At 35.6% G+C, this 11,586-nt stretch overlaps 3 non-coding genes across 3 annotated transcripts; 2 read left to right on the top strand and 1 right to left on the bottom strand.

Annotated features, from left to right (window-relative positions):
* Nucleotides 1–4,448: 4,448 nt before the first annotated feature.
* LOC150086237 (U1 spliceosomal RNA) lies at nucleotides 4,449–4,612 on the bottom strand. The gene has a single exon (XR_016547019.1). It is a non-coding gene; the product is annotated as a U1 spliceosomal RNA (small nuclear RNA).
* Nucleotides 4,613–8,617: 4,005 nt separating this feature from the next.
* LOC150086238 (U1 spliceosomal RNA) lies at nucleotides 8,618–8,780 on the top strand. Its single transcript, XR_016547021.1, has one exon. It is a non-coding gene; the product is annotated as a U1 spliceosomal RNA (small nuclear RNA).
* Nucleotides 8,781–11,075: 2,295 nt separating this feature from the next.
* LOC150086239 (U1 spliceosomal RNA) lies at nucleotides 11,076–11,238 on the top strand. Its single transcript, XR_016547041.1, has one exon. It is a non-coding gene; the product is annotated as a U1 spliceosomal RNA (small nuclear RNA).
* The last annotated feature ends 348 nt before the right edge of the window (nucleotides 11,239–11,586 follow it).

An 11,586-nucleotide genomic window follows, 5' to 3' on the forward strand; every position in this document is an offset into this window, starting at 1 on the left:
TTCTAAAGATAGAGAGAAAATAACGCAAATAGCCAATAACAAACACGAGAAATATTTCATAGTGAGATATTTCCTATTTCCTTCAGAACTAGTGAGTTATACTACTGCCAGTGAAAATTTGTACCAAGCATATACTTGCTGAGTATAAAAATTTATAACTCTGGGAAAATGATAAAATACCCATTAAAATTTTGTCTACATTTAACAAGCTACAGAAAATCACAAATTTTTATCGTCAATCTACAATTAACGTATTTCCCAGATGCACCTCACAGGTGTTAGCTAGTGCTACACCTGTGAGGTACATCTGGAACTGCCTGGTTAAGGTATAATAAATAATCCCCTTATGTATGGATTATTTAGAATGTTTCCTGGAAAGTAGCTCAAAAGAACTGAAAATCATCAGCTACTTGAGAATACTCTTTTTGCAGATCAATAATCTGATCTATAATGGCATATTCTCTTTATGGCCAGTTAACTGATATTTATTACAGTGGTAAACAGTTGATAGGATCGCTGACCTCTCGACACTGCGTGGAAAAGCCACCCGTAACGTGAGGAATTTCGATGGGCTTTTTCAAAACATGGCGGAGTTAGTCGGTCTAAGGCGAGGTAGCATGGTTTTTCTCCCGAAAACTCGGGTTTTTCGTCCCGCAAACAGAAAATCGACCACAGAACCCACCCAATTTAGAGACAGTATACACGGAGCAATATGGCCTTAGTCCCTGATGCTCCTAAAATCCTACTACAACAACAACAACAGACCAAATTTTACCCTCACAACGAGTTACCATGGTATTGTATTACCAAATATATTGGTTTAATATTCTATATATATAAAAGTCCAGAGCATTCATATACCCCATCCCAAGTTAAAAATTCAAAGTAAGAGAAAAATTGCAAATGTGGAGCTATAATTAGTCTCCTACAGTTCATTTAAATATTGTCACATCTTATTTAGATATTTAATCCAATTAGTATTTATATAAAATCAGTTTATTGGGGATATTTCTCCTTACCCACCCTCAAATATTGTTCTTAAATATGCGAAAGGGGGAGGGGTAGATGATATTTTCATGATTTCATCGCTGGGTACTCTGACACAGTTCATACCCAAAATTTAGGAAAACTTATTCCAGTTGTACAGATGTGATCCACTTTAGGAAACTATATTTTTGAAAGTGCCTGGGCAGATGAGAAACGATGACTTAGTTTTAGACTGTTTCAGGAACACAACAGCATTTGTAACGAGTTGCTTTGGTATTGCACAACTTTTAAAGGGGTAACTTGGCCAAAAGGTTAATTGGTCAGTTATTTAAAACAACTGAAATGATAGCCGATTTCAGGACTATCTTTATTGCTGAAGACATGAGTATAGTGTACATATAAGCAGTCAAGGCTCCCCCCCCCCCCACGGCTTACTTATATGTGGCCAAGGGATTAACACGAGAAATCCATGAAAAAATTCCCCTGGAAAATATCCTCCGGAAGAAATAGCTGCAGAAAAAATTACCCTCAGAATGCGAAAATATCAGGAATAACTCCTAGGAATGGAACACAAGATGGGTCAAAACCGCGTTACATTTCAAGCGTGTTTGCAAAGAGTAATAATTCATGATTTATAACAAAAAAAATGAGAAAATACTGATGAGTTTTATGCTTGAACCAAGAACATTTCGTTTCTGCGCATCCGCCATATTACCCATTCAATCCTCCAAACACATAGCAACAAGCAATATTCACTGCTTCAGCTACAATGTATGCTATATGAATAGCCTATATGACGTGCATTAAAAAATAAATAATAATAATAATTGCCACAGTTCTGTTGATCTGATTTTAATTAAATTTTGGAATATTTCTACAAATTTTTCTTTTTTTATATAATCAGCTCTTGCCTTTATTTTTTTCCGGGGTTCACTAATTTAATTCCCCTTTCAAGTTGGGTGACAAAATGGCTTCAATTTAAGAAAAAAAAAAAAAAAAGGCTCAACATAATTAAATAAATGAAATTATGAATTTAGTTAATTAATAATTAAATCTCTTTGGCCACAGATAGTAGGACTGGATATTCCTCTTACTCCACAATTTAATAATTATTTTATTTTCATAATTGATTTTAATAATGTAATTGATATTAAACTAAATTAATAAATTAAAATCATTGATTAAAATTCTTATATAACTACAGTCTCATTTGTTTAAAATGATTAGTTAACGTAATGATCTTAATGCTCACAGCAGAACAAATGCATTCACAATGAGTTGTGCTGGTATTGCACAACTAGAACGTGAGACAAAACAAATTATGCGCACATTCAATTATCAAATTTATTATTATTATCCTTTTATTATTAAATATAAACTGAGTATTCGCTCTTAATATACAGTAAACTCTGAAGAATCCGACATCCTCTCGGGGATTGATAGGTGCCAGATGTTAAAATTTCCTGATTTTTTATAGGTACATCTAGTGGGTTCAACAGTTGCAGAGCAGCACATTTCAATGAATATTAAGCATAAAATGACTTATTTACATCTGTAAACAGTCATCATGATTAATTTCATTCTTTCATCTCTTTTAATGGCTAGTAGTGTTTAAATTATATAGATAAAGGAATTGAATTAATGCTGATAACAGAAAAACTTGCCTTTACAACGAGTTGCCATGGTATTGCACTACTTTCTGCAAACAGCTTTAGCTAGATTGGAACACATTTCCTTGCTCACATCGATCATCTTTACAATCGGTTGTCTGCGTGTTGTCACTAGAGACCACCTGCTATTTAATGAAGGACCACAAAGCTCTGAAACAGGCTGTCATAACATCAGTGCCGGATTAAAGCACGGGCTGCAGGATCTGGCCTGGGCACCATTCTTTAAGGGGCGCCAAAAACAGAACAATAAGGCAGAAAATATCTATATCCTTAGTAAAGGGGGCCGAAATACCTTCTTCCGGCCCTGCATAACATGTGGACATGTGTAAGGACGACTCCTAGAACGACAGTTCAACTCAGCCTCGTATCACTGTGAAGAACAGTACCACTGCAAAAAGACCAGATATGTGTCTCAATTCGAGACTCTGGCCCACCTGATGTTGCCAAGAGGTGGTCCAGATTCCTCTGGGGGCCCACTCCAGAGGAGAGAGGGAAAAATGTATATATAAAATAATAAAATAAATAAATAAATAAAATAAACATAAAAATACCACTTGGGGCCCACTCCAGAGGGGGAACACGTAATCAATTTCTGTACCTTTTTATTATCCCGATGGCAACCGGGACTTAAATATAGGTCAACGTTTGTATTTTGTTAAAAACGAAGTAAAAAAAAAAAAAAAAAAAAAGTAAAGTGCAGCCATTATCACCCACTGCAGGATGGAAGCCTCCTCAACTTTTTATGCTGAGGGAAATGGACCATAATCTGCCACGCTGGTCCAGTGCGGGTTGGCAGATCGACCGTATTCAGCAGTCATGGGCTTGAACCCCGGACTACTCAAAGAGCGTGTGCTACTGCACTCCCGCTCCTGCCCACTCGGCTACGGAGGTCGTCTTGGCGGCCTCCGTAGCCGAGTAGTGTGGGACAATTTTTCGCAGAGACTGAAGATCGAATTCATGTAAACCGCTTTAATTTCTAGTTTTATAAGCAGAAGTGGAGAAAGCACGTTCGTTAAATTTGGCAATGAAAATTTGTGCAGTTTTGATAAATGCTGCTAAAAATCATGCTGGTGATCCTCTAATCATGTAGCCATGTCCAAGTACAGTAGAACCTGGATAAGAAGTTTTCCAAGGGTTTAGAACTTCTTAGAAGTGAAAATGACCTAAGGGTATGAAATATTAACTACAACAAATAAAAATGTACATATACATAAGATAAAGATAATATTTAAGTACCATTTCAGAATTTATAAATATTTTACTTTGCCTATGGAAATCATTTTTAAACTGAGGATGTTTAATCGCTTAACATTCTTTTCATTAAACTCATTACTAAGTTGAAAGAAATTTCAAATTGGAATTTTTTAAGGTACGTTTAAGCTCCTTTGGAGTTTCAACGTACCTTAAAAGGTCACAATTACAATAAGACAGAACAATAATCCACTAAGTAATTCAGAACTCTTCACAGCCATCAGAACTTAACGTGGTGGAGTCCACCACCATCGATATCCTTAATTATCGATAACTTCTTCGAATAAGGTAGTATCAATATCTCTTCTCCAGTGGATTATCGGTTAATTAATTTTATGACAAATCAATATGCCTTTATTAAGTCTGTATTAATTAAAATATGCATAAATGGATGTGAAAGTTACACAAAGTGCTAGAAGGATGAGGTGGGGGTTGCCCACCAGGTGAAGGGGGCCAGCAGGGGTTGGGGAGTAACATAGCAACCAACCAAGGGGGTGAAGATCTTGTATTCCCCAAGCTTCTACTTTTTGATTTAAAAAAAGGGGGAGAGCGCGAACGCAGTCCCCAGCAACAAAAATTACACACTCCATCTATCCCAGTTTGGGAAAGTGGCAGGTGTCAGCCGACTCGGTGTGCAATGAGAGGGCCTCTCCCTGGGGGTGCACCCTTATTGATCAGTGCGTGCCCCAGTGCCAGGTAAGTATGAGTTTCACCATTCAGGGAAAGGAGGCCTTCTAAACAGATACCTTAATAAATATGGTTTGTGAACAGTATATTCATAAAATTTAAAGCAGCTTTAAATAATTCTAATTTACTTTATTTTTCTATATAGAATTATATAATTTAGAAAGTATTTTATAGGAAAACATATATTTTTTTAAAGTAAAGTTTTTAAAATAATGCATTATATATTGTATCCTATGTTGACACCGAACTTCATTTTAGGGCTATGCGTACCTATTAGAAATTAACTCCTAACTAATTACTGTAATGTGCACATAATTTGGTAATTTTTGGATTATTTTTGGGTGAATCTCGTGTTGTTAAAAGGGGAGAAAGAAATATAAGAAAGTTAAGTGGAATACGCCTTAAATATCTGTACCAAGGATGAAATATAACTTCTTCTGTAAGGTCGTTCGTTCCAGTTTCGACTTGGGTGTGCTGACACTATTCGATTAGAATAGAAACACAAAAAGTAAAAGTTTAACAGAGTATGCTCCTCTCCTTCACAAACTTTGCATAGGTATTGAACTGTATATATTAATAGGGAAAATGGTTTTTATAATATGCAATTAAATTACTTATTAGGGACAGTCATACTTATAAAACCTCTTGACGTGTTTTACTCAATGACAGTGTTAAGGAATTTCTCAATAAATGCAATGTCTAAATGTCACAAAATAACAAATGTTAATCCTGTTTCGCTTGTATAACATTAATAGTACTGTGACGATTGATTTCTAGTACTGAGGTATCGATTGGTTTCGATATTTATCGAATTGGAAATTAAATTCTTTTCGGATGGGAGCTTCTTTATGGGCATCTAAAATGGGTCAATTTTATGGACCTCTCTTAACAAAAGAAACTATCAAAACGAAGTCCTGAGTACCAGCACAAAAATAAATAAAAATAAAATAAATAATAAATGTATAATTGTATATGTGTATAGATAATTGTAACCTCTCGTTAGTAGCTTGGCAAGAATCTTATAGTGAATATTCAGCAGAGGGAAAGGCCGCCAGTTGCTTCTGGGTTATTTTTCAGACATCAGTAAAGTATCGCCATGAGGGAGTACCCAAATATATATGATTATCATTGAAAAAAGCAGCCTTTTTAAAAATGTATTCTTGTTTTAATTACTTCTTAAAATTAACATGCAATAATTACGAGTTCTAAGCTGTACAATTCTCCAGAAACAACACGTCTCCGTGATATATAGGGTGATCACCCAGGCGCAGTACACTTACAAGCACAAGCAAGTCGCCAAGAGAATATGTCAGAAGCTATAGAAATACCCCAGTTGATCACAGAAAGTATTACAAGTACGAAACCTCAAGACATACTAGAGACCCATATCCACAAACTGTGCTGAGACCATGTCATAAGAAAGGACGAGATTGGTTCGAGGAACTGTCTCTGGGTATCTATAATCTCTTCTACACCTCTACTTCATTCTGTCTCTACTCGAGAATTTTTGTGTACCTCCTTGCATCATTGTTCCCTGGACCAATCCCGCCAGGATCTCCTCACCTCCTCTCTCTCTCTCTCTCTCTCTCGGGAAAGAAGTGCTCAGAGCTCTGTGAGATGGGCCGCCTGGACCAGACGCACGCCACTCTGTGCACTCTAACCCCGGCTTGACACGCCCTTATTCATACGCCTGTCTGTCTCTCTCTCTTGACCTCGCTTGTGTGACCTCCCGAGATCACTCAAGCGAGATCAAGAAAGGACAAGATGATCCCTTACAAAAAACCGGACATAACCCTCAGTTACAAGAAGGAAAAGACTACCTACCTACTGGAAAGTTGCCCAACACCACTAGCAAACTCCAAAAAACCGACGACGAACATGAACCTTAGGAAAGAAGGATCGTATGGTTTTCTTGTGTGTAAACAGCAATAATTCCTTTTGTGTACACAGATAGAATAAATTTAAAAAATAAATAATATACTGTATTTCCAACCTGTGCACACAAACTGTGTGTACACATGTTGGAAATGTATTCACCCACAGCTAAAACAAACTCTGCCTTAATAACGAGTTGCCCTGATATTACACTGCCTGAAACAAATGGAATGCCTGAAGGTTAAAGAGAGGCATTGCTATAACAGCCTGTTTTAATTTCATGGGGTGGAAAAGCACAACATCCAAAAATAATAATAATAAAAATAAAGCTCTGAGAAAGAGTCATAAATTTAAATATTAAATTATATTACTGTATTTCCAACCTGTGCATACAAGTTGTGTGCGGGCTAGCCGGGTGGGTAACGTGCCGGCCTGGCAACCCAAAAGTCGCGGGTTCGAATCCCTCCTCGGGCTTGGATCAGAGTAGTGCAAAAACCTTGGGAGATGCATTATGGCCACAGAAGCCGATGCGCCAACAACTAACAAAAAAAAAAAACAAGTTGTGTGTACACAGGTTGGAAATGTATTCACCTACAGCTAAAACAAACTCTGCCTGAAACAAATGGATTGCTTGAAGATTAAAGAGAGGCATTGCTATAACAGTCTATTTTAATTTAAGGGGTGGAAAAGCTCAACATCCAAAAAAAATAAAAGCTCTGAGAAAGAGTCATAAATTTAAAAATTAAATTATATTACTGTATTTCCAAACTGTGCACACAACTTATGCTCACATAAGCTGGAAATAATGTAATCACTCACAGCTAAAGCAAACTCTTCCTTAACAACGAGTTGCCCTAATATTACACTGCCTGAAATAAATGGATTATCTGAAGGTTAAAGAGAAGCATTGCTATAACAGCCTGTTTTAATTTAAGGGGCGGAAAAGCTCAACATCCAAAAAAATATATAGAAAAGCTCTGAGAGTCATAAACAGCAAAATGTTTGCAGACAGGCCGAGAAACAGGAGGCAGTGTCCGAAATAAAATATATTCTTTGGCATTAAACTAAGTGTATTAGCTTTTCTCATTTTTTTTTGTTAAAAATAGTGGAATATCAAAAAAAGCATCCCAAAAAAGATTAATGTATAATTAAAAGATTGACATAGAAAATAGTACAATACCAGGGCAACTCGTAGTTAAGGCAGAGTTTCTTCTGCTGCGAGCGATAAGACCATTGGATTAAAATTATAATAGAAAACCAAATTTCCTGCTATTTAGTTTTTTGTGTTAAAATTTCTTCTAAAGGATAAAACTGTTTTTTAACTTACTTTTTTTCAAAAACTTATACAATACACTGTCTAAACCCAGTAATAACAAAAGTCGATTTGTATGGAAGTTGAGCTCTCTCGTTCATTCTGTTATTAGCTAAGGCTTTATGTGTTTTTGCAGTCAACAGGATATGGGAAACTTTAAAACTTTGTTCTTAATTCTGAAATTATATTGTGTGATAAGATCAAAACACAACACTCTTGCTATTCAAAAAAAATAATAATAAAATAGAAAAATCCCAACTACTTTATTGTCAAATCTCGGAGTGGAAAAGTATGGAGGAAAGAAAAAAACGCTCTGCAAAAGAATTTTTTTCATGGCTATTCTTTTTCAATAACAAAATAATTCATGATGCAAACTTGGGAATACTGCATGAATACCAAAATTCAAACCGATGGATATTTAAATATTTAAGTCTTCTATTTTTGCTGAATATACATAGATATTTTTTTTCTAGTTAATAAATTAACTGGAAAAAAAATATATAAATTATTGAGAAATGAATGGGATCAAAATAAATAGTCGTAAATAGCAAGTAAACATGAATACCTTTTACGTAAACAGAATTTTACAGTAACAGAGAAAACCACAAACACAGGAAAGCATTTATTAAATATTTACTTAATAATATACATTAATATATTCGCATAAATAAATATTTAAAAATTATAATAATATTGTAAATAAAATATACTATAAAATTTAAAGAATGCTTTTAAATATTCCGATAGATCTTTAAAAAATAGGATTATTTTTTCAGGCACCAATTGCTTTATTTCATACTTGTACATGGCGATGCCTTCATTGCTATTTGGCAGCATACTTACTTGGCGTTGGGGTCGCATTGATCAGCAAGGATGCCCCCAGGGGAGAGGTTTCTCATTGCACAAGGAGGTGACTAATCCCTGCCACTTTCCCAAACTGGGATAGCTGGCGCGCGGAATTTTTGGTAGCTGGGGATTTGCGTTCGCGCTTTTCCCTTTTTATTTAATCAAAAAAAGCATTCAGAAATCATTAACCCCCCCACGTGCCCCTTTCCAGCATTTCTTCACCGGGCATGCGTGACGTCCAAATTCGTCTGCGTCACGATGCCTTAGGAACAATTGTATTTGACACTTTTATCTTTTGACCCGGGTCACAACGCACGTTAATTTAGAATAAAAATCAAAATTTTGTTTGTAATCATGTTTTGTTTTTGGTATTCCCTATTGTTAATGATCTTTAAAAAGCAAAAATATGATTCATAGGCGTCTTAAAGTAGCAGTGTATTTCAAGGGCCGTTCCACGAATTTGTGAAGCCCCTCTCAGACGATTCTAAAAGCATGCATTTCTCATTTATGTATTAATTCGTTATAATTTATTTTACAATTAAGTACGAAAATACATTTTTTTTTTTTTTAAGGCAAGGAATTTTTGTTAGCATTTGCGTTCGCGCTTTTTCCTTTTTATTCACCCCCGCGTCCTTCGGTTGCGTTCCTTGACCTCCAAATTCGTCTGCATCACGATGCCTTAGAAGCAATGAAACACTCGTAATTGGTCCTTTGTTAATTTTATTTGTAATTATACTTTTTTTTTTTTTGTTTTTGGTATTCGCTGCTTTTCTTGTAAATGATCTTTAAAAAGCAAAAGTATAATTATAAGCTTGTAAAAGTAAAAATTATTTCAAGGGCCACTTCAGGTATTTGTGATGGGGTAATTGGCTCTCTGATTTTAAAAGCATGCATTTATCATTTTTGCATTAATTTATTTTAAAACTAATTACGAAAATACAATTTTTTTGGTGCGGAATTTTTTTTTTTTTTTGTTACCCGGGCATCTGCGTTCTCGCATTTCCCTTTTTATTCAACCAAAAAAAAGGCATTTGGAATTCATTCACCCCCGTGTCCTTCAGTCGCGTTTCTTGACTGTTACGTGTGACCTCCAAATTTGCTGCGTCATGATGTCTTAGAAACAGAGGAACAGTCGTATTTGACACTTATCTTTGACTCGGGTTACCACTCACCATCGCACGTTAATTTAGAATAAAAATCAAAATTAATTTTATATATTTGTTTGTTTTTGGTATTCGCTGTTTTTCTTGTCAACGATCTTTAAAAAGCAAAAATATGATTCATAGGCGTGTAAAAGTAACAGTTAATTTCAAGGGCCGCTTCAGGAATTTGGGATGGAGTAAATTGGCCCTCTCGGATGATTCTAAAAGCATGTATTTGTCTTTATGTATTAATTGGTAATAATTTATTCTACAATTAATTACAAAAATACAATTTTTTGTAGGCGCGGAATTTTTGACAGCTGGGGATTTTCATTCACCCTTTTCCCTTTTTATTCAATAAAAAAGCACTTTATAATAACCCTTCTTTTTCAACCGTATTTCTTGACTGCTACACGTGACCTCTAAACTCCCATGGCTAAGATTTAGAAGTATTTCTAGGATCTGGCAGTTTTGATTTATTATCTTTGACAAGGGCCATCACTTAAATGGTGCCTTCGCATATTTCTTTGGAATTAAAACCAAAATACTCATCTTTAATCAAATTTATGTGCACACCTTGTGGTTAGTACAGTTGGTACAATCGCCATCCTCCACACACGGGATCGAAAAGACAAGTTCGAATCTCACCGATGACGTAAGGAACCTTTATGTGCCTTTTTTTCACAGCGTGGCTGAGTTAGTTGGTCTCAGGAGAGGGTTGCATGGCACAATAAAGTCACGCCTAAAACGCTACATCAATCAATTTGTTTGTCTGTTTTTTTCATAATTATAATCATAATTCGTAACTAATTAATTGTAATTAATTACGAATTGGTTTTCGTAATTAATTATAATTAATTACGAAAAACAATTTTATTAAGTGAGGAATTTTTGGTAGCTCTTATTCGCAATTTGGAATTATTTTATTATTTTAAAAATTTTAATTATATAATATAATTCCTGTATATATAATTAGGCTTCAGTTAAATTTCCGTTTATAACCATACTTAAAAACTGGACTGTGTGCAATTCTCTGGGAAAGAGTTCGAACCGAGCCGGCCCAACCGAAAATCAAATGCATATGAAATAATCGCTTGGAAATTAAGAACGTAAAAATTTCATGCATGTGCTTTTTCAGATTGCAAAGAAGGTGCATTTATTCTCATCAATTTTATATAATATTATTTGTGTACAGTACTTCCTATCGGGGTGTCACCCAGCAGGTTAGCTCCACTTAAATTATGAGACACCCATTTCGATAATTCATACCTGTATATGGCAGTGACTCCAGTTCAATGAAACAGCATACTTACTTGGCGTAGGGGTTGTGTCGATCAGCAAGGACACCCCCAAGGGTGAGGTTTTCTCATTGCACTACGAGATAACTAACCCCTGCCACTTTCCCAAACTGGGATAGCTGGCACGCGAAATTTTTGGTAGTAGGGATTTGCGTTCGCGCTTATCCTTATTTCATTAAACAAGCAGCAGATAGGGTTAGTTCTTGTTGGGCAAGGTTACCATTTTCCCTCGTTCAAGTGGGGGACCAAAATGGCTTCAATATAAAGAAAAAACATTCAGAATTATTCATAAGCGAGATAACTAACCCCTGCCACTTTCCCAAACTGGGATAGCTGGCACGCGAAATTTTTGGTAGTAGGGATTTGCGTTCGCGCTTATCCCTATTTCATTAAACAAGCAGCAGATAGGGTTAGTTCTTGTTGGGCAAGGTTACCATTTTCCCTCGTTCAAGTGGGGGACCAAAATGGCTTCAATATAAAGAAAAAACATTCAGAATTATTCATAAGCTGTCAATGTT

This window comes from Mastigoproctus giganteus, chromosome 5 (genome assembly GCF_048544385.1).
Source record: "Mastigoproctus giganteus isolate SK-2022 chromosome 5, ASM4854438v1, whole genome shotgun sequence".
Taxonomy (NCBI): domain Eukaryota; kingdom Metazoa; phylum Arthropoda; class Arachnida; order Uropygi; family Thelyphonidae; genus Mastigoproctus; species Mastigoproctus giganteus.